A 22,935-nucleotide genomic window follows, 5' to 3' on the forward strand; every position below is an offset into this window, starting at 1 on the left:
GTTCATTTACGCATGTCAGTCGAAAAGTGAAAGTGTCATAGTAATACTTCAACACTCAATGGTTCTACACTTCTGTATATGACATGGACCTGCTATTCATATAAGTGCTTCTTCATATACTGTGTTTTCTGCCTTCCCATGTTTATCATTGAGAATGTAGAGGTTCTTTTCATCCCCAGCTCTAGAACATCCAACATACAGCTGACCATGTGAGAAGCAAGGTTGAAGGAGATTAAGTCTCACCACCTTTAGAGATTGACCTTATGCTTTGTTGATAGATATTTCAAAGCTTGGTTTGACAGGAAACTGCAGTCACTTGAACTGAAAGTGGAGATCATTTGAGATGAGAAGTATCCTTGGTATGATGGAGAAGAGGTTTCTCAGCTGCATAGGAGACTTGAACATTTGTGCCTCTGTCAGAGGGACATCCCATTGTGCATCATCTTCGAGAAGACCTCTGAGACAGTGATATGTTTGACATACCGTGTTATCAACCATACATAAGGCTGTAAATGGTGTGAGTCCCTTGACATGGAGTAATAGAAGCCTTAGATAGTAGCATCCTGAGTAGTTGGGATGAACAACATAAACTCTGCCAAGAATGTCTGATTTCTTGATTCCTGTATGATGTGTAGGTGCTCTAAGTGCTCGTCGTTTCCATTTGTTTCGGTACCAGGTATAGAGTTGTGGAACTTCATTGTATAGCAGTCTTGTAGCAAATTCATCATTTTGACAGAGCTTGAAGAATTCTGGGAGTGTAGTATTTTTGAGAGCTTCCATTTGTAGTTGGACTGTGTCTGCCAGTGTGTTGTCTATGAGATGGAGGACAATGTTACTCTTGTCACGTTCTTGCCCAAACAAAAGCACAGCTATTTGCTGTTGGCGCATCAAACCTCCCTCCATGTTAACCAGATGGTTTTTTTGTCTGATCTGATAACTACCTTGTAATCCATGGAGTCAGGTAGAATTGTTTTAAGTGCAGTCTTGAAGCTTCTGATCAGGATGTTGTTGTTATGCAGCATCTTTTGCAGAGACGCTACAATGTTCATCCTGACGCCGGAAATATTCTGGCACCATTGTTGCCCTTCTTGTTGAGAATCACCCATAAAGTATATTTGGAGGAATTTTTGTGATTCATTTGACAGAGGTAGTAGAGAGTCAATTTGATGATAAATCTTACTTTGGATCTTGAAAGTTTGCATGAATCCTGGCTCAGTTATATCTCTTGTGGCTCCTAATGATGTCATCCATCTATTGTACTGTCTAATTTTGTCTTCAAAGTGCTTGGAATCTTGGTCAGTTGATGACAACAGTTTCTTCAATGGCTCTGGAGGTTGGGGGATTGCAGAGAGTTTAACCTTTCCACCACTGCAACACAGTGCAGGTGTCTTTCCAGACTACTTCTTTGCTTTACAATGTATACACTCACTTGTCATTACACCAATGACATCTCTAGTGTCATCTGCATAATGAACTGCTGGATCATAATTGAAAGCTGCTTCAGAGAAGTTGCTTCTCTGAGCTGTTGCTACTGCTCTTTGTTCTGCAGTGGAGATCCTATTCTTTGTCAGCCGTGCATACCACTGTTTATCACTTTGAGATGCTCTGGCTTTTGTAGTGCACAGTCTGTTCGTTTCTTGGTATGCTTCCCTTTCTGCAGTTGTCTCTCTTTCCTTGGACAGAGATATTCTTTTGGCTGACCTTGATATTGTAGACAAATTGGTGTAACTACAGGTTTCTGCCCCACCCCCACCGACTTTGGATGATTATAACTTTCAGAAAAATAGATATTTTTTAATGAATTTTCTACGAATATATGTTATATCATGTAGATTCCGGATATAGAAAATTTTGGGGGAAGTGTTTTTTTTGGGGGGGGGGGATTTCTGAAAATTCACCGGAGTCTACTTCATTCATGTTAACTTTCAGGAAAATAGATATTTTTTAAAAATAAAATGATCTACAAATATACATCGGACTATGTAGATTCCGAGGATAAAGGAATTTTGGAGGATAACAATTGGGGGTTACATTTAAGAACAGTGCCCCCACTCGGGGGTGTTTCAGAAGAAGTCGTCCATATTTGTCTTATTTTCTCCGCTTTGTGCGTTTGTGCATCCGTAGATTATTACCCCCACCCACCACACACGTAATTAAAAAAGTTCAAACGGGGACTTATTCCATTCAATATCGTATTTATTATAGAGATTATGTAACAAATTATACTTTACACTTCTATACTTAACTGTGCGTGTATATTCCTTATCTTTGCTTTTGGTGTCTTCTACTTTTCTATTAAAAACGTTTACCTGGGAATTTACTTGAAGTGAAAAAAAAATTGTATGCAACAGATAAGTCGTCATAATAACGTATTTCTGTGTACCAGAACTTTAGGTGTTAGTTTTAGCCAAACAACTGTTGACCGCCATATTCAACAGCTTGGAAAGGTCCCAAAACTCGGAAAATTTGTGTCTCAAATTTGTCTGAAGCCAGTCTCAAATCTCAGGTGGACATCTGCTCTTCGCTTCATTCTCGTGAACTCATCTCGTCCTTTTTGAACAGACTGGTGACCGATGATGAAAAATGGGTCTTTTATTAAAATGTTAAGCGTTGTAGACATTGGCTTGGTGAAGGGGAAAAAGCCCAACAATAACCGAAACAGGAACTCCATATGAAGAAGGTTCTTCTCTGTTTGGTAGGATTGCGAAAGAGTCATCCACTTTGATATGATACCAACTAATGCAACAATCAATGCTCAAGTCTACTGTCAGCAATTAGAACGTTTGAACACTGCTTTGAAGAAAAAAATGGCCTGCTTTAGTGAATCGAGAGAGTGGTGTTTCATGAGGACAAATCAAGACCTCACTCAGCAAAGATCACTTCACAGAAGATCGAGAAAATTACTCATCCGCCATATTCCCTAGCCCTTGATTTTCCAGATTACCATCTGTTCCGTAGTTTACAGAATCAGTTGGATGGATTAACTCTAGAAACAACTGAGGAAGTCGAACTGACCTTCTACAGTTCTCTACGAAATCGAAAGCGTTTTTCGCTAATGGAGCTACAAAAAGATTTGATAGCTTGTTTTCCTTATTTAAAGTCCGGATATTATTAATGAGATGATCTAATATATCATCATCATCTTCATCATCATCATCATCCTCATCATCATCATCATCATCATCATCATCATCGTCATTTAACGTCCACTTTCCATGCTAGCATGGGTTGGACGATTTGACTGAGGACTGGTGAAACCGGATGGCAACACCAGGCTCCAATCTGATTTGGCAGAGTTTCTACAGCTGGATGCCCTTCCTAATGCCAACCACTCTGAGAGTGTAGTGGGTGCTTTTACGTGCCACCAGCACGAAGGCCAGTCACACAGTACTGGCAACGGCCACACTTAAAAATGGTGTTTTTTATGTGCCACCTGCACAGGAGCCAGTACGACCTTGCTCGAATGTTTTTCACGTGCCACCGGCACAAGTGCCAGTAAGGCGACGCTGGTAACGATCACGCTCACGCTCAAATGGTGCTATTTACATGCCACTGGCACGGAAGCCAAACAGCTGCTCTGGCAATGATCACGCTCGGACGGTGCTCTTAGCGCTCCACTGACACAGGTGCCAGTCATCGAATTTGGTTCAATCACGATTTCGATTTCACTTGACCCAACAGGTCTTCGCAAGCCGAGTTTAGTGTCCAATGAAGGAGAAGTTGGCATGGGTGCCAGTCTGCAAATTTGTATCGATTTCATTTGCTTTATATATATATATAGCGGAGCTTCTTTCAGTGTCTCTACCTTACCAAACCTACCATCAATGCTTTGGTCCGCCCGCAGCTTTAGTAGAAGGCACTTGCCTAAGTGGGACTGAACCAGGAGTTATGGGGTTGAGGACTAAACTTACTACCATACAGCCACACCTGCGCCTAGCATTCGTGTTTATAAACCATTTAGTAAAAATCGCAAGTGAGTTTCTTAAAACACAGCGTGTATGTTTCTATTATGTTATTCAAACACAAAAGTGTGTTCCTACTCTATTTTTATACATGCGCACCAATTTGCTCCTCGCCCATATGACAAGAAAAAATCTCAACGAAAAACAATAACTAATATAAACACCACCACAACTATAACAACACCATATTGTGCGTCTGTTCATCACGTTTTGTTTTTTTTATCTGATCAAGATGTAAAAACTGCTCGGATTATAACAGTATCAACACAGTTGACAATGATTAATTTCAATTACAACGATATCGTTTCGATCATATACAAGTACTACGATTTGTTGATTTATCATAACAAACATTCTCCCTCACCTTGTCACTCACGCAGCAACTCACTTTTTAATGTTTTAGTTTCTATTTTTCAAATTTTATTCATTTTATATATTTATACAAACACCCTACCACATACACACACATATATATATATATATATATATATATATACATATATACATATATATATGTGTGTGTGTGTGTGTGCGTGTGTGTGTGTGCGTGTGTGTGTGTGTGTGTGTGTGTATGTGTGTGTGTGTGTGTGTATACACATTTCTTTATTATTTCTTCTGTTTTCTCTTGCTTTAGGAAAAATCGTTTCACTTCTTTCAGTCATTAGACTACGGCCATGTTGGGGCACCGCCTAGAGAAATTTTTGTCGTACTGATTTTGACCTGTACTGATTTTCTGTTTTTTTTTAAAGCCTGGCAGTTATTCTATCGATCTCTTTACCGAACTGCTCTATTAGGGTGACATAAACACACCAACGCCGCTTGTCAAGTGGTGGGAGTTGGTGACAAACAGATACAAAAATACACAAACATAAATGTATACATATATAAGTATATATATATATATATATATATATATATATATATATATATATATATATATATATATATGTATGTATGTATTTATGTATATATATATATATATATATATATATATATATGTATATAACGACGGGCCCCTTTCAGTTTCTGTCTATTAAATCCACTCACAAGGCTTTGATTTGTCCGAGACTATAATAGAAGACACCTTGCAGCAAGATACCATGCAGTGGGACTGAACCCGGTAACATGTGGTCTGGAAGCGCTGAAGTGTTGAAACGATCGTTGTGATTAATAAAATATTTCGTAAATTCCATTTACACACTCTCTCTCTCTCTGTCATTTGTTATATATATATATATATATATATATATATATATATATATATATATATATATATATATATATACATACATACATATATATATATATATATATATATGTATATATATATATATATATATATATATATATATATATATATATATATTGCAATCCTTACAATTCGCCGTGTCTTTCCTTTTCCTCTCTATTTCTTTTTTCTGTTTTATTTTTTGCTTAAAAAAAATCTATGAGCAATTAGTTTTTATGTGATATGTTTAACAATTCATAGCTTTTTTATTCTTATAAATATAAAAGTTCGTCTCTAAACTTGGATAAATGTACTTAACCGATAAATATAAACTTTGTCAAAACAATAAATATATCAGTGAAATTTAAAAAAAAACCCTTCATACTATATAGCCTTGAGATGCTGAAAGAATCTCTAGATGTAGTAGAACTCTATCTTTAAGGTGCCTGAATTTCTAAGTGTAAATTTCCTTTAAAATCGATATTATACATCCATCATTGTTTAAATGGTGATCATGAAAATATGCACACACACACACACACACACACACACACACACACACACACACACACACACACACACACACACACACACACATACATACATACACACACACACACACACACACACACAATTACATACACACGCATATGTTCGCACGCACGCATCACGCAGTATGCAGATTACATGTTTCTACTAGCCATCGCCGCTTGTTATTTTGCTCGGGGTTTAAGAAGCGATATTTATCATACGAAGATGATTAATTGCCGTGAGTCATAATGAATTTTCCCGTTCCTTAGGAGAAAATCACTCCACTTTTTAACAGACTCCCACACCTCACTCTAACATTTATAACAAGAACAAAAAAAAATATAGAAAATACAACGAAAGCGAAAATGATGATGTGAGTGATTGAGAGAATGGATGTGTGTGTGCGTGTATGTGTATTTGTGTGTTTGTGTGTGTATGTTTGTGTGTGTGTGCGTGCGTGTGTGTACTTGATGCGAAAGTTTTTTAAGGATTAATATAAGAAAATATAAACCCACAAAATATTGGAAATTCCTATGCAATATGTGCATGTGTACATACACACACATATAAACACACAAACTCAAATACAAAGGAACTCATACACACGCGCGCACACACACATACACATACATATACACGTACACACACACGCATATATATGTAAGGCGGCGAGCTGGCAGAAACGTTAGCACGTCGGGCGAAATGCTTAGCGGTATTTCATCTGCTGTTACGTTCTGAGTTCAAATTCCGCCGAGGTCGACTTTGCCTTTCATCCTTTCGGGGTCGATAAATTAAGTACCAGTTACGCACTGGGGTCGATATAATCGACTTAATCCGTTTGTCTGTCCTTGTTTGTCCCCTCTGTGTATAGCCCCTTGTGGGCAGTAAAGAAATAGGCATATATATGTATATGCGTGTAGATAGATAGACAGGGAGTCAGAAAGAGAGAAACAGTTATACATAAGCATACACGCATAAACTCATGCATACACACACTAATATGAACACGCACCCATACACACAATATATATATATATGCATATACATACATATGTGCATATATACAAATGAACATACATAAACGCGCACACATACATACATACATACATGCATGCATACATACATACATGCATGCATACACACATACAAACATACATACATACATACATACATACATACATACATACATACATACATACATATATACTACTTCCTTCCCCTAAGGTATGATATAGTTGCAAAGATATTTTTCACAATGCTCTCTGCAGGAAAGACTGCCCTGACATATACATCAAAAGCATTTCAGAACCAGTAGGTAGCCACACCTTTAGAAACAAGGTATACTTGTGAAGCACCTTGGGGTGCTTCACAAGTATTCCTTGTTTTTAAAAGCAGCAATTCGGTGCAAACATAAACAGATCTGATATTGTTTTGTGAGACAAGAAACAAATGTCATGCACCGTTGTAGAGGTCAGCTGTCCAGTGGATGTGAATGTACAATCAAAAGCGTAGGAAAAAGAGAACATTTATGGCGAATTAATGCAGAACTTACAGTTCTTGAACCCTGAATATGAATTCTCGTTTGTACCTATCATCATAGGTGCATTAAGCTATGCATCAAAAAATTGGCACACAGAAATACTTGGCGAAAGAAACTAACGCGGTTTCTTCGAAATCCAATCTTAGTGACACGACGAAGATTTATAAGATATTCCCAAAATTCTCCATCTGAGATCCTTATGTGAATACATGCACATATTTGGATGTATTTATCAGCAGTTCAACAAACACACCAACTCAACCACAGATTTATAAACACCGGGAACTCTCTTAACTCTGAAAGTCTTGTCGCTTTGTTAGCGACCGGCTTGAACTCTCTCAAGAAAACCTTGAATAAAACTCAGACATACACAAACTAAAAAAAGATACATGCTGTTGTGGAAATCGACAACTCTCTGGACACCAATGTGATTAGAAAAATACAAGAAAAAGAGGACATCTACGCACTATTTATAAGGAGTTTTCTAATCCAGTACTCAAGATACACTTTCAACTTTATACCTATCATTATTAGAGCGCCAGGATACATACTAACCCGCCTGGAGCAAAGTATGGCTGAATTTGGGGGGTCTTTGTGAGAGAATGCAAATTCTTAACTCATGTGCTACAGATGATCACAGTATCAGGAACTATAAAAACCTACAATAACTTTTTAAAATTTAAAGGATGATGGTTGAAACAAAATTCTTTCCTATACAACCATGCTATCAGGTAAGTGGCCGGGCAAAATTTCCTCTAAAATTAAAAGGAAAAAGAGAAGACTCTACATACATTCGTAAGTATGTACTTACGTACACGCATAAGGCAAGGGCTAATAAAGCTTTGCACCAGTGTCACTGAAGGCAAACTGGAAAGGTAAATATTCTAACAATTCTAGCCTGGTATGTCTTTTATATCTACCCGCCTGATATATATATTTTATGAAAGTGGGATGACAGGTAATTTAGACCTCGGATGGATTTCAATTCACAACGTAGAAATCGGGAACAATTACTGCAAATCATTTTCTCCGACGCTTTATGTTTTACCAACATATAACCAGTTTTATAGAAGTTTTATTCTGTAACCCAATTTGTACCCACCAAATATATCATAAAAGCAGTAAATTTTGTTCTAACAGAATATCCACGTTTAACTGTGGATATTACCTCTCAGTATAAATACTACCTCTATCGCTAATATATAATTTCTTCACAAGCCCACTAGCTAATAACACTAACAATCTATATATCACTGCAGCCTCTAGCAGTCGAGTGTTTTTCATTGACAAGACCAAACAAGGTTGAAATCACATGATCTGGTGGTCCCGATACCGAAAGTATCTCTCCGTTTGCGATATAAGTAAGAGTGTATCTTACACCAAATAGCGAATATGAAAGATTTTCTCATAGTAACTACCATAGTAAAGTTGGTTCTAATTTAACATCCGCGTTTAAGTAGGGCTAAATACAAAAAAAAAAAAAAACATTTTCAGCCATTCTCATCTCATCTATTTATCTAACACAGTATTTTCCAAACTCTTCCGTTTAGTGACACACTTTTTAAACATACATAATTTAGCGACACGCTGATTAAGTTTTATGCAAACGTAACATTATTAAATCCTTAATCGGTCCCCCTGTAGTGATAGGAACTGTATTATATGTACATTTAGTCAACAAATAAACGGTAAAGCTAGGAATGTAGTCTATAAAATAAGATGTACAGACAGATGGTGCAGAAACAAGATAACGATGTACATAGGGGAGACAGCACGGTGAATAGGAAAGCGGGTAAATGAGCATTAGAGGGAACTTAAGGAAGAGAAGAGCTCATCGATTCTATATCAGCACGCTGAGCGGGAACACGTGAGCCCACTCAACAAGATAGAAGTTAAAATCATGTCCACACATAGAACGGACGCAACGCTTAGACAAATTATGGAAGTTACATGCATAATAGAAGATAAACCTAGCCTACCAGGACTTACATAAAAAACACCAGGACTTACATAAAAAACACCAGGACTTACATAAAAAACACCAGGACTTACAAAAACACCAAGACTTACAAAAACACCAGGACTTACTAAAACACCAGGACTTACTAAAACACCAGGACTTACAAAAACACCAGGACTTACAAAAACACCAGGACTTACTAAAACACCAGGACTTACAAAAACACCAGGACTTACTAAAACACCAGGACTTACTAAAACACCAGGACTTACAAAAACACCAGGACTTACAAAAACACCAGGACTTACTAAAACACCAGGACTTACAAAAACACCAGGACTTACTAAAACACCAGGACTTACAAAAACACCAGGACTTACTAAAACACCAGGACTTACAAAAACACCAAGACTTACAAAAAACACCAGGACTTACTAAAACACCAGGACTTACAAAAACACCAGGACTTACAAAGACACCAGGACTTACGAAAACACCAGGACTTACACATATATATAACATACAGAAAATTGCACTACTGGGCACTGCACACATCCTACGCAAAACACTTTCAATACAGTAACCGTAAGAGCATCACAGCAAACCACAGCAAACCACAGCACATACCCAAGGCACACAGAGCTGCGCTCGGTAGTGAAGTGAAAGCGCGTTATAAAAATAAAACTACTGAACAATAACAATAATAATAATAATAATAACTAATAAATAATATGAAACTAATACAACAGACAGATAAATAAATCGAATTAAATAATTATGGACATGAACAAAATATAATAACTTAAATTAAATTAAATTAATACAAAAAAGAACGAAATGAAAAAGTTAGTTGATAAAACAAATAAATAAAATTAAATTAAACGAATGTGAATAAACTGGGGATAATGCAGGTACCATACACATCTCCACACACACTAAACGTAGACACAAGGATGAACGCATGCGCAAATAAAGCCACATACAACAGGAATACAAAATGGCAGATCGTTAGGAAGGGGGAGACAACAAAAAATAAAGAAAGCAAAGGACCACTGATGAGGTCACAAAAGTGTGACGAAAGAACGCTGTCCGAAATAGGATTAATATGAAATAAAGCTGAAGCAAATGTGTTTTCATCGGCTAAACTGGTAACATGACCATCACAAATACAAAAAATATCTGTTTCAACACACGAAGTCACATCATGAATCTTGCAAAACGAATACATAAACGCATATATATATATATACATACATATATATATATATATATATATATATATATATATATATATATATTTTTTCGGATTTGGTTTGCAAGATTCTTTCTGTCAGTTCGTGTGTTAAAGCATATTCTGTTGTGTCTGGGGAAAGTCATTTTCTTTTGGTGCCTTATAATTTAAGACACTCACCGGTAAAATTTCCACTTATTTCCTTCTTTATTTTCCTAAAATTTTCGTTGCGTTTTGCAACCTTTTCAATAGTGGAAATTTTAACGGTGAGTGTGTTAAATTATAAGGCACTAAAAGAGAATGACTATTCCCAGACACAACAGTATATATATATGTATGTATGTACACACACACACACACACACACACACACACACACACACACACACACACACACACACACACACACACACATATTATTAATTGAACGCCATGCATCCATTTCCAAGTAAGTTTATATTAACCTTTTCGATGCGACTCTACTCTATACTGTTTTCTCCCCATCCTCCTCTAATTCCCTTTTCCTCCCTCTAACTGTTTTCTATCTCTCTTTCTCTCTTTCTCTCTTTCTCCCCCTTTCCCTTTTTCTCTCTCTCAGTCTCGCTGCTCACACGTGACCGTCGTCCATCTTTCTTCTCCTCACGTGACCATCTTTGTTTTCCTCCAAGACGTCCAAAGGACCAGACGTCTTTTGTCTCTCTCTTCTATCTTCTTTTCAAAGAAAATATTTCCCCAACGTTCGCTATTTTACCCTCGTTCTGCTCTAACGACCATCCATGTTTGTTTTCGTTCAGTTTCCTTGTATGTCTCCACTGTCCTGTTTTTGTTGCCAACTTGGAACCCCCCCCCCCCATAAATCCAAAATTTTATTCTGGTATTTATGGGAGTCACTGTCTTTGAAGACTCATTTTGTCGTTCAATGCTTGAAATAGGGAGTACATAGACAACCGACAACTGATGAAGGGTCGCTCATTGTGTCCTGTCTTCCATTTTTTCTCTTGTTGTTTGCATATATAACTCATTTGTTTTCATATTTCATATTGATTGCTGTTGGTGACGTCCTGTACCCATGTATGCATATATATATATATATATATATATATATATATATATATATATATTGTTTGTACAATATATGGATGTATAGCAGTGCTGGTTTGAAGTATGGTAGTGTTGGTGTGGTGTATGGTAATGTCCCCCGCGGATAAATCTTTCGCCTTTTACTATATGGATTTATATAATCCAGTGGTAATCACAATAAAGTTCTTCAGGGGACACGGCGTTTATAGCAAAAGCAAACACACGAGTTCAGACATGTAAAATAGTTTATTATACGCTAAAATGAATTGGTTTTGCATCATGCTGGCAGCCAAAAGGCCGTCATGCAATGGATACAGTCTGGTGAAATAAGTATATTCATCTCATAGATCAGCAAGTTCAGTGGAATTGATATTTTGATGACATCGATCTAGTGTTTAATTGGTACGTATTCTATTGATCTTCCGTAAAACATTTTGCCTGGCATGCCAGTTGATCTCTTCGGTCGGTGTAATTGACTTAACGGATCCCCCGAAATTGCTGGCCTTTGCCAAAATTCGAAGCCATTGTTTTTATGATATAAGCAAACATAAACGAGTTCTCGGATTAGGTTTAAACTACTCAAGTCTTGGTAGTGTATTTGTATCATTGACTTAGCAGTATTACTGGTTATCTTTATACGTTAACACCATCCCATTTCATTTTCTGGGCCGTTGTACGGTATTCAAAGAGGTCATTGTGATACTGACGAGTGTCAACTAGCTAGTAGAGTCCTTAAACTTAAAACACAAGGCAATGGAGAATTACAAACACCCTCAGACCTAACACTATCACTACACCAACACTATAATACACGCTAACACACTACCATGCACCACACCAACATTATATACGCAACACCGACACAGCACACATCGACACAGCACACACCGACACAGCACACACCGATACAGCCCACAAACACTAGCACACACCACGCCAAAATTACTATATACCACACTAACATTACAATACACCCACATCAACACTACCATACACTACATCAACACTACTATAAACCACACCAAAACTACCATATACCACAGCAACACTACCATCCACTAAAATAAAAGTAAGAAATGCCACAACGATATTACCATAAAGCACACCAACACTAACTTACACCACAACATTATAATACAACACACAATACAACAAACTGCCATAGGCCACATCAAACTACTATACACTACACCGCACCATCACTAAAATAATCCAACAAAAACTAACATACACCACACCAAGACTTCCGTACACAACACTAACACTACCATAAACAGCACCAACACATTCATACACAAAACTAACGTTGCCATACAGCACACCAACACTACAATACACCACACCAACACTACAATACACCACACCAACACTACCATACACTACACGAACTCTAGCATACACTACACCAACACTGCCTTACAGCACACCAACACTACCATACACCACAACAACATATAAGTAAATAAATTTATGTCAATGCTTTTGCCCGTGTCTGTGTATGTATGTGAAAATGTTGTCTGCTATTGGCGCATGTAGTCAGGCATCTGTGAAAGTGTGTGTATTCGTGTGTGCCTACACCTGTGTTCGTATACGTTTGTGTGCATGCACGTACATATAATGTTTGCGTTTGCAACAGAGATCAAGGAAAACCATGCAACAATGTGGTGCAGTTTAAATCCAAAGGCCACAGGAATGTTACACGTGTTACTCACCTGCTGAAGTAACATAGTTGACGTTGCAATCCGACAGAACGACAGAAAACCTTGTATAATCCTACATATTGTCTTCTATATACAACAACTAGATTTTCTCTGCAGCAAATGTTGTACTATAATACTTTAAAACTTCAAGGATTTTGCCATGTAATGCATCAGCTTATATCTTAATGCTAATAATAATAGCAACAGTAATATTACTACAAATAATAATAGCTAACATTAGTAATGCTACTACTACTACTGTTACTCCAAATCCTAATATTACTATTAACCCTCCTCCTATTATTACTACTACTACTGCTGCTACTACTACTATTACTACTTCAACTACTACTACTGCTGCTGCTACTGCTGCTACTGCTGCTACTACTGCTGCTGCTGCTACTACTACTACTACTACTACTACTACTATTACTACTACTACTACTACTACTACTACAGGTAGTAGTAGTAGTAGTAATAGTAGTAGTAGTAAATAATAATAATAATAATAATAATAATAATAATAATAATAATAATAATAATAATAATAGACAAATACATAACAAAAACACCAGGACTTACAAATATATATAACATACAGAAAATTGCACTACTGGGCACTGCACACATTCTACGCAAAACACTTTCAATACAGTAAACATAAGAGCACCACAGCAAACCACAGCACGTACCCAAGGCGCACAGAGCTGCGCTCGGTAGTGAAGTGAAAGCACGTTATAAAAATAAAACTACTGAACAATAATAATATTAATAATAATAAGTGCAACGCTTGAAATTTGTGGGGAGAGGGACAATAGAATAATAATGATGATGATGATGATGATGATGATGACGACGATGACGACGAAACGACAACGACGAAATATCGACGACGACGGTGGACTCTCCCGTCGAAGACGAGTATGAGAGCTCAGCTTCTGGCGAAAGACCTACACAAATGATCTGTTTATAGTGATGCATGTGCCGTACATTAGCTCTCTGTCTCCATCAAATCGACGTTGCTTGAACAGGTGCACGGTGTGCCAAGCGTCACGTGTCGCAGTAATCGCATATAAGCGCAATAATAATTTGTAAATATATCTCGAAAAAATAACTAATAAATATTTGAAATGCGAGTCCTATTATTACGTAGATATTTCTTGAAAGTTTTATAAAATGTCAGTCTGATCGATTGACACCCTCTCAGAATTTAAACCATGTAACATGCTACGTTCTAAAAGACAGGGTGAAGGCGTGTCGCTAGAACTAGAAATAGGAGCCCCGGTTCTTTAAAAATATCATTCCACATACAATGTTACCGGAATTCCTATCACATCAATGAAAGATGGAATGAAAAAACAATTTATTCTTTAATGCCTTCTTCACCAAAACCAAAACTACGGTCGATTAGCCCAGTAATAACTGACTTAGAGTGACGTGAACTTTCAAATGATTTCTTCCCACAAGTTGAATGCAGTGCATAATTCAGCATGGTATATGATAATACTGGTCTGGTGTATGATAATGTAAGTGTTATGTATGGTAGTGCTGGTGTGACGTATGACAGTGTTGATGTGATGTATGGTGGTGCTGGCGTGGTGTATGGTGATGTTGGTGCGGACTATGGTAGTGTTGGTGTTGGGTATGGTAGTGTTGGTGTGGTGTATGGTAGTGTTGGTTTGGTGTATGGTAGTGTTGATGTGGCGTATGGTAGTTTGTTGTGTTGTATGGTAGTGTTGATGTTGTGTATAATAGTGTTCGTATGTTAGTCTTTATGTGGAGTATGGTAGTGTTGGTGTGGTGTATTGTTGTCTTGGTGTGGTGTATAGTAGTGTTGGTGTGATGTATACCAATGTTTTTGTGGTGCATGGTAGAGTTTGTGTTGTGTATGGTAGTATCAGTGTTGTGTATGGTAGTATCGGTGTTGTGTATGGTAGTATCGGTGTTGTGTATATTAGTGTTGTGGTATGTGGTAGTGTTGGTGTGGTGTGTGGTAGTTTGTTGTGATGTTTGGTAGGGTTGGCGTGGTGTATCGTTGTGTATAGTAGTTTGTTGTGGTGTATGATATTGGTGGTGTATGGTACTGTTGGTGAGGTGCATGGTAGTGTTGGTGTGGTGTATAGTAGTATTGGTGTGGTGTATGGTAGTGCGATTCCCAATTAGTGGGGCTCTCTACTCTACAAAAGCTGAAGATTGATGTTTTATGCTTCGTATCGTACGCCAGTCCCGGTCAAAAAGGTTTGAGCGTTTCAGACTCCACCATTAGCCACAATGATATACTAAAAACTGAAAGCTCATATGAAAGTTTTAATGTTTTATTACAAGTCAAGATAATCACTGACTAACACTTTTGTGTAGAGGTCTTCTAAAAACAGACTTATTTATCTGAGAAGACTTTGAAAACCATTTGAAAGTCAATAGCTTTAGTAATGTCATTTTCTATAGATAGCATCGGTGAAATTGCTGACCGTCGGTATGATTTAATAAGTTTTAGGTTTGGAAAACTTTTTTTTTTTACCTGATGCATCTGTTACGGGTATTGTTAAGTAAATCCTCAAAGCAATGAAAATATAAGGAAATGTTTAATTCATAACAGCGTCCTCCGTTCGATTTTGCGCGCAGAGCCCTCATTCGGTGCGGGTTTCAATTTGAACAAATCTGTTCAATTGGCTTAGACTAGCCCTGTTCAACACCACTACCACCATCATCATCGGAAACTTTATTATCGCCAATATATATGTACGTATATATATATATATATATATATATATATATATATATATATATATATATATATATGCGTGTGTGTGTGTGTGTGTGTGTGTGTGTGTGTGTGTATATATGTGTGTATCTACATATATGTATCTACATATATGCACACATACATACAACACACACATGCACACACATAGACACACACACATACACATAAGCACATACACGCAACATACACTCATAAACCAATTCATGTTCTGCTGTGACGTACGAAGACAAAAGTCCTTGTTTACGCACGACACTTTTGCCCTAGTTTAAACACAACTGCAAGAACAATGATATTTCTTTGAAACCCGATGCTACATATAGTATAACAGCTTCCTTTTTAAATACATTTCTTTATTCTTACCTTTAACCAGATAACAACCTACAGAATAATAAAACAATTGACTATTTTTACTTCAAGTCACATAGATTTTAAGTGCAAGCTTTTTCTTAGAATTTATCATACATTTTAGTTTTTCCATTAGTTTCCTTTCATGGGCAGTCAACAAAACAAGATATACAGGCAGACACAGCTGTGTGCTTAACATTTTTCGATTCCAGAATTCGCAAGTTCCAAAAGTTTCTACGTGACTGTTTTAGTTCATAGCTTTCTTTTGTGAGTTTTGAGGAGGTGAGGTATTGTCTTTCGGTTTCTCTGTTCTAGATGAAACATCGAATTCTAATATTTTATCCACCCTGAAAGGATGAAAAGTTATATAGACCTCGGACGAATTTGAACTTAAAGAGGGACGAAATGCTTTTATACATTTTGCCCGGCGTGCTAACGATTCTGCCAGCTCGCCGCCTTTTTTGCTGCTATAATACATTCGTGTCAAATTTTGGCACAAGGCCAGCAATTTCGGGTGAGGGCGTAAGTCAATTACATCGATCTTGAGACAAACGTACCAGCATCATCAGGCTGCGTAGTGGCACTATCACTCTTGTGCAGGGAAAATTATTCTTAATTTTTACAAATTCTTATGCAAACGATAATATAATATTTTTAATTATGAAAACAGTTAAAATAATTTATCTTTCATGTGTTTCATTTGCTAGACTGCAGCTATGCTAGAACACAGCCTTGAAGAACTTTTTAGTCGAATGAATCGACTCCAATAGATATTTTAAAACTGGTACATATTCCATCGGTTTCTTTTTACCGAACTACTAAATTACGGGGAGGTAAACAAACCAACACCTGTTGTCAGAACGGTTGTGGGAGACAAACACAGAAAAAAATCATACACTCATCTATCTATCTATCTATCTATCTATCTATCTATCTATCTATCTATCTGTCTGTTTGTCTGTCTGTCTGTCTGTCTATCCATCTATCTATCTATCTATCTATCTATCTATCTATCTATCTATCTATCTATCTATCTATCTATCTATCTATCTATCTATCTATCGAAACATCGATGTCTCAGAGAGGGCGACACTGAACGATGGGATGTTTTCAGACCTTCTTACCATAAAGAGAGATTTTTTTCTCCACGGTAACTGCAGTGAATTTGCCTTAAGCAGTTGGAATATGTGACAAACATATTTCAGCTAACCTAAATTGCGATTATACGTAAACACTTCTTAACGCATTTACTCCGATATGTATATATATATATATATATATATATATATATATATATATATATATATATATATATATATATATATATATATGTAAATTTTATAATTATAAACATAATTATAATTAGGGTCCAGCAAAATTGCTTCACCACATACCGAAATTTAGAAATAGCAGTTAAATACTATTCAACTACCATAATATATCTCCCAGACAGCAATAATTCCAACTCACGCAGGCAAAGAGAAAAAATAACGAATCCACCCGGCTATGATCAAATACATATATATATATATATACATGCATATATTAATAGATATCGCCAAGCCAACATGTCAGTCCAAAAAAATAGGACGAATGCTGCCGTTGATTAGCTCCACAGGCCATCGACTCTAGCTATCTATGTGACACGCGAACCTGTGTCCATTATAACCTTCGAACAGGGAGGTCAGTCGCTTCCCCTTGCTGGTCTGGCATCTACAATGAAAATCAAATTTACTAATTTTTTAGGAGTAACCAGATTTGAAGTTACTTAAATAATGATACAAACAATGTGTAGGGTTGTTCGTATAGTGGTGAGGACATTGGAGAGTGTGTGTGGGGGTGCATAGTGGTGTGGAGTGTGGGTACTGGGAGATGCTGGGTGTTAGTATGTATGGCGTGGGCAGATGTGTGCGTAACGCTGTGTGATGTTTGTATTAAGCTGAACAGTGTGTATGGGAGTTTGTATAGTGGTGTGTATGGTGAGGGTACTGAGTTAAGCGGTGTGCAAATGTGGGGAGTAGAGGGGTGAGGCAGTCGAAGGTCGGAGGTGTTTGGGAATCTGTGTGGGTTGGTGTTAGATGAGGAGAATTGGTGATTTGAGATCATAAGGAGCAAAGAAACGAAGGGAGAAGATTAATCCTGTTCACAATGAAGGCGGGAGTCCGGGTGGCCCCTGTGCAGAGTCAGTCCGAACACAGACCGATGTAACGAATGACCGGCGGAGCGGAACTGGTGCGAAACTAGGACGTCATTGTCGAATCTGATGTTTCAGAGGTGTTCAGTGAACCGGTCGGCCAAGCGGTGTCCCGTTTAACCAACGTAAAGGGAAGGACAGAGAGAGCAGGTAAAAGAGTCGGTGATATGGTAGGGATGAGGGTGGGTGCCGGTCGTTGATCGGCCCGAAGCTATTGTTGAAGATATTTACCCAACCTGGAACCGTGTGGTTGAGAAGTAAGCTTCTTGCCACGCCGAAGATTTCACAGAAAATGTTTAATTAAAATCGTTCCTTTGCATCTTAACGAGGAGGTTGATATTCCATTGAGTTAGAAATATCCTCATCCATCGAATTAAGGTACAACAGACAATGAAAATACTCTACAAAGTGTTTTTTTTCTGTTGGGATACAAACAACTACAACATTAGTTGAAGAAAGTTTTGAAACTCTACCATTTCTGGCGCACATATACTTACTACGCCTCTACGTTTTCAAGGACTTAATTGAACTCGCTGATCAGAGATTTGGCATCAGCAATAAGTGATTTCGATATTAATGCAAATAAATCAGTTTTTAAAACATAAATTTTCTCACATCGTAAAATGTGCCGTTGTCCCTCATACAAATATGACCAATAACGCTGTATTTGCGACATCTGTTGTCGCATCTCGAACTACGAGTAAAATACAAATTCTGCTTATATCAAAGATACATGGATTTTGTTAGCTACGTTTTTTTTTTATTTGGTCAGAACTATCATCAGTGATAAATTACTATTCTCAGACAATATGAAGCGGGGTCTTTTTTTATATATACAATTAAAAGTTCAATCAGCAAAACATTACACTTTAACAAACTCACCTTCAACACATGTTTAACTGTCTTTTGAATTAGTTTCACACAATTCATAATTTCCCTCTATTACTCCAGGATTTTCACATTTTCACTCATCTTTTTCGAAGATAGACGACTGTTCGCGTACATATCCTTTTAAAACTACTAGATTTCCTAAATACAGAGGGCCTTTAGTTATTCCGTAATCTTTAAGCTTTGGCATATAGAAACGTTCGTATGCGCAGTTTACATTGACTCTCGTGTAACGTGTAAAAATAATTATTTGTTCATTTTTCATCCTACAAAAACTATTATTGATAGCTCTAATTTTCTTTTTTTAGCACTTATAAAAAAAGTGCCTCCATAGTTGAAAGGAAGGGTACAATCATACACAATAGCAATATTTCCCAACCTATTTTCCCCCAGGGCCGCTATAACTTTCTCGAAAATTGTATGCCCCATCGGTGGGTGGATAAAAACAAGTTTATTTTTAATATTTTATCACAATTATTTAATACAAAATATCTACCAGTGACTCTTTAAGTAGTGAGTAAAAAAAAGAGTTCTGTAATAATTTTTAATATAGACTCATGACTGTAAATGCAAGGAGACAATTTTGTTTGCTTCAACCGTAAATCAAAACGTTTTGTAATTTCAAGTTTGCTGCTCTTGGCTTGAAGCAAATCTTTAACAACACTAAAGCCACACTCAACGAAATAAGACGTGGGGAAATGAATGAAAAGTTCCTTTGCTGAAATGGCAGTGTTTGGTTATTTCTTTTCGACTTCATCACATAACTATATCTTGGTGTCTTTCATTTTGAACAAAATAATCACTGCTTCACCATGTTACAATTCTGATAATTCCGCTTAGAACCGCATTGGAACTTCAGAGAGATCTACTAGTGGTGGTAGTAGCGGTGGAAAGTGGTGGTAGAGATGGTGGCTGTGGCAGTGGTGGTGGAGTTGATAGTAGCAGTGGATAGCGGTGGTAGAGATGGTAGTCGTGGTAGTGGTGGTGGAGGTGGTGGTGGTGGTGAAGATGGTAAAGATGGTGGTGAAGGTGGTGGAGATGATGGTTGCGGCGGTGGTGGTAGTGGTGGTGGAGGTGGTGGTGGTTGTGGTGCTAGTACTGGTGGCTATGTGATGGTGGTGCAGGTGGAGAAGGTGTGTGATTTAAGGGCGATTTAACTGTTGTTTTTAGCACTTTCCATGACCACCTGTTATCGTTGTCGTTTCTTTTTCACTCTGATGTTTTTCATTATTTTTCTCTTCATAATAAACAATTCGGACTCACCGTATTTTAAACTCTGATTTTTAAAAAAAATCTAAAACTTTATGGGAAAGGGGTTAAAAATTAGGAAAAAAATCTTATTTCATAATCGTATGAATTTCTGTGTGTAGAACACAAATTCGCAAACTTTTACCGAAAATTTATCCACAAAGGCGTAGGAGTGGCTGTGTGGTAAGTAGCTTGCTTACCAACCACATGGTCCCGGGTTCAGTCCCACTGCGTGGCATCTTCGGCAAGTGTCTTCTACTATAGACTCGGGCCGACTAAAGCCTTGGGAGTGGATTTGGTAGACGGAAACTGAAAGAAGCCCGTCGTATATATGTATATATATATATATATATATGTATGTGTGTGTGTATGTCTGTGTTTGTCCCCCCAACATCGCTTGACAACCGATGCTGGTGTGTTTATGTCCTCGTAACTTAGCGGTTCAGCAAAAGAGACCGATAGAATAAGTACTAGGCTTCCAAAGAATAAGTCCCCGGGTCGATTTGCTCGACTAAAGGCGGTGCTCCAGCATGGCCACAGTCAAATGACTGAAACAAGTAAAAGAGAAAAGAGAAAGGAAAACGAGAAATTACCCTAAACTTGAATTCCCAGCAATGGTCTACTCTTTGGTACATCATCATCCCATTAGATATGTCTATAGGTAGAAACATATTAGAAAACATCAGTATATATCAGAGAGGCTAAGAAACGAGGAAGGTGTCAAGTGGTCGTGAGATGTACTAAAAATAACAGCTAAATCACCCTTAGAACACACTCACACAAAGTTGATTTTCATAATCATATGAATTCTCATATGTAGAATACAAATTCGCTAAAATTTTCTAAAAATTTTAAATATAAAAAAGTTATGAGGGGTTATACAGGGTGCCTTAAACCAGAATTCTGCCAAAGAACATACATATACAAAGCAAAATTCATGTGGATACATACACACTCATTTACATATACACACGCACGCACCCACATGTATGCACACACACATGCGCACGCAAACACACGCGTGCACACAGGGCAACATGAAAGCAATAACAACAAACAAAGTAAAATTTTGAACAATAAAAAGAAAAACAATGGAAACATAATGAAATATTTAAGATAACAAGATTGTTTATAAACAATAGAGAAAAATCTGGTAAAAACAACCTAATGGATGGCATCCATTTTTAATAAGTAATTGGACAAACAATTATTCAGGTAACATAACCAGATTCTTTAAATTTTTAGCGCTTTCATTACCAACTAAAATATCTCTACAATTCAGTGTCCTTAGATATTTACAATTTGCATAATCAAATCAGAATTTTGTTTGTTTCTTCTTTTTTCGTTCATGCCAATAGAGTCTTCATAATTTGCATGATGAATACCACCTAAATTTGATTAACGTTTGAAAATCAGATTGGGCAGAAATTTACTTTACATTTTTTTCTTTATTATCTTCTCTTGTATTCTAAATTTTGCGCCTGCGTAAAGAAACAGAACACATAAATACGTATATATACATATACACGCATATACATACATACATACATACATAAATCCGTCCATCCGTCCATCCATACATGCATGTACACACGCACACACACACACACACACACACACACACACACACACACACACACACACACACACATATGTATATGTATATACTGTTGCTCATTAAACTCAACAGGCGAAGTTGAAAGCTAATTCTTTTAGGGAACAACTACTTAAATATTTTGTGGGTTGTGGTGTGAGTTGTCTCGTATGGTATAAGCAAGATAAATATTTATGATAGAGAGAAATAAACATTGTTTACGGAAACGAACTAATAATGCATTGAGTGCATTTCTCGTCATTACAGAGTAAGCTTTATTGTTTTTGCTTTTGCTTTTATTTTGCTTGTTTTAGACAATTGGCTCTGAAATGAACGGATTTCAGCCAAACATGCCAAAGTTTAGCAGATCATATTGTGTGATGGAAATTTAGAGAACGAAGTGCAAATATATACACATTCACACGCCTATACACACACACATAAGTATATCTTATGTTTTTCTTTGTCTCAGCCATTACACTGCGGCTATGCAGGGGAAACCGCCTTGGAAAATTTTTATTCGAACGAATCGATCCCGGTACTTAGTATTTTTAAAGTCTGCTACTTATTCCATCAGGCTTTTTATGCCGAACGGCTAATTTACGGTGAGACAAACACACCCACACCGGTTGTCAAACGGTTGTGGGGGACAAACATAGACATAAAGATAT

Source organism: Octopus bimaculoides, chromosome Z, assembly GCF_046866305.1.
Source record: "Octopus bimaculoides isolate indiv1 chromosome Z, ASM4686630v1, whole genome shotgun sequence".
NCBI classification, from domain to species: domain Eukaryota; kingdom Metazoa; phylum Mollusca; class Cephalopoda; order Octopoda; family Octopodidae; genus Octopus; species Octopus bimaculoides.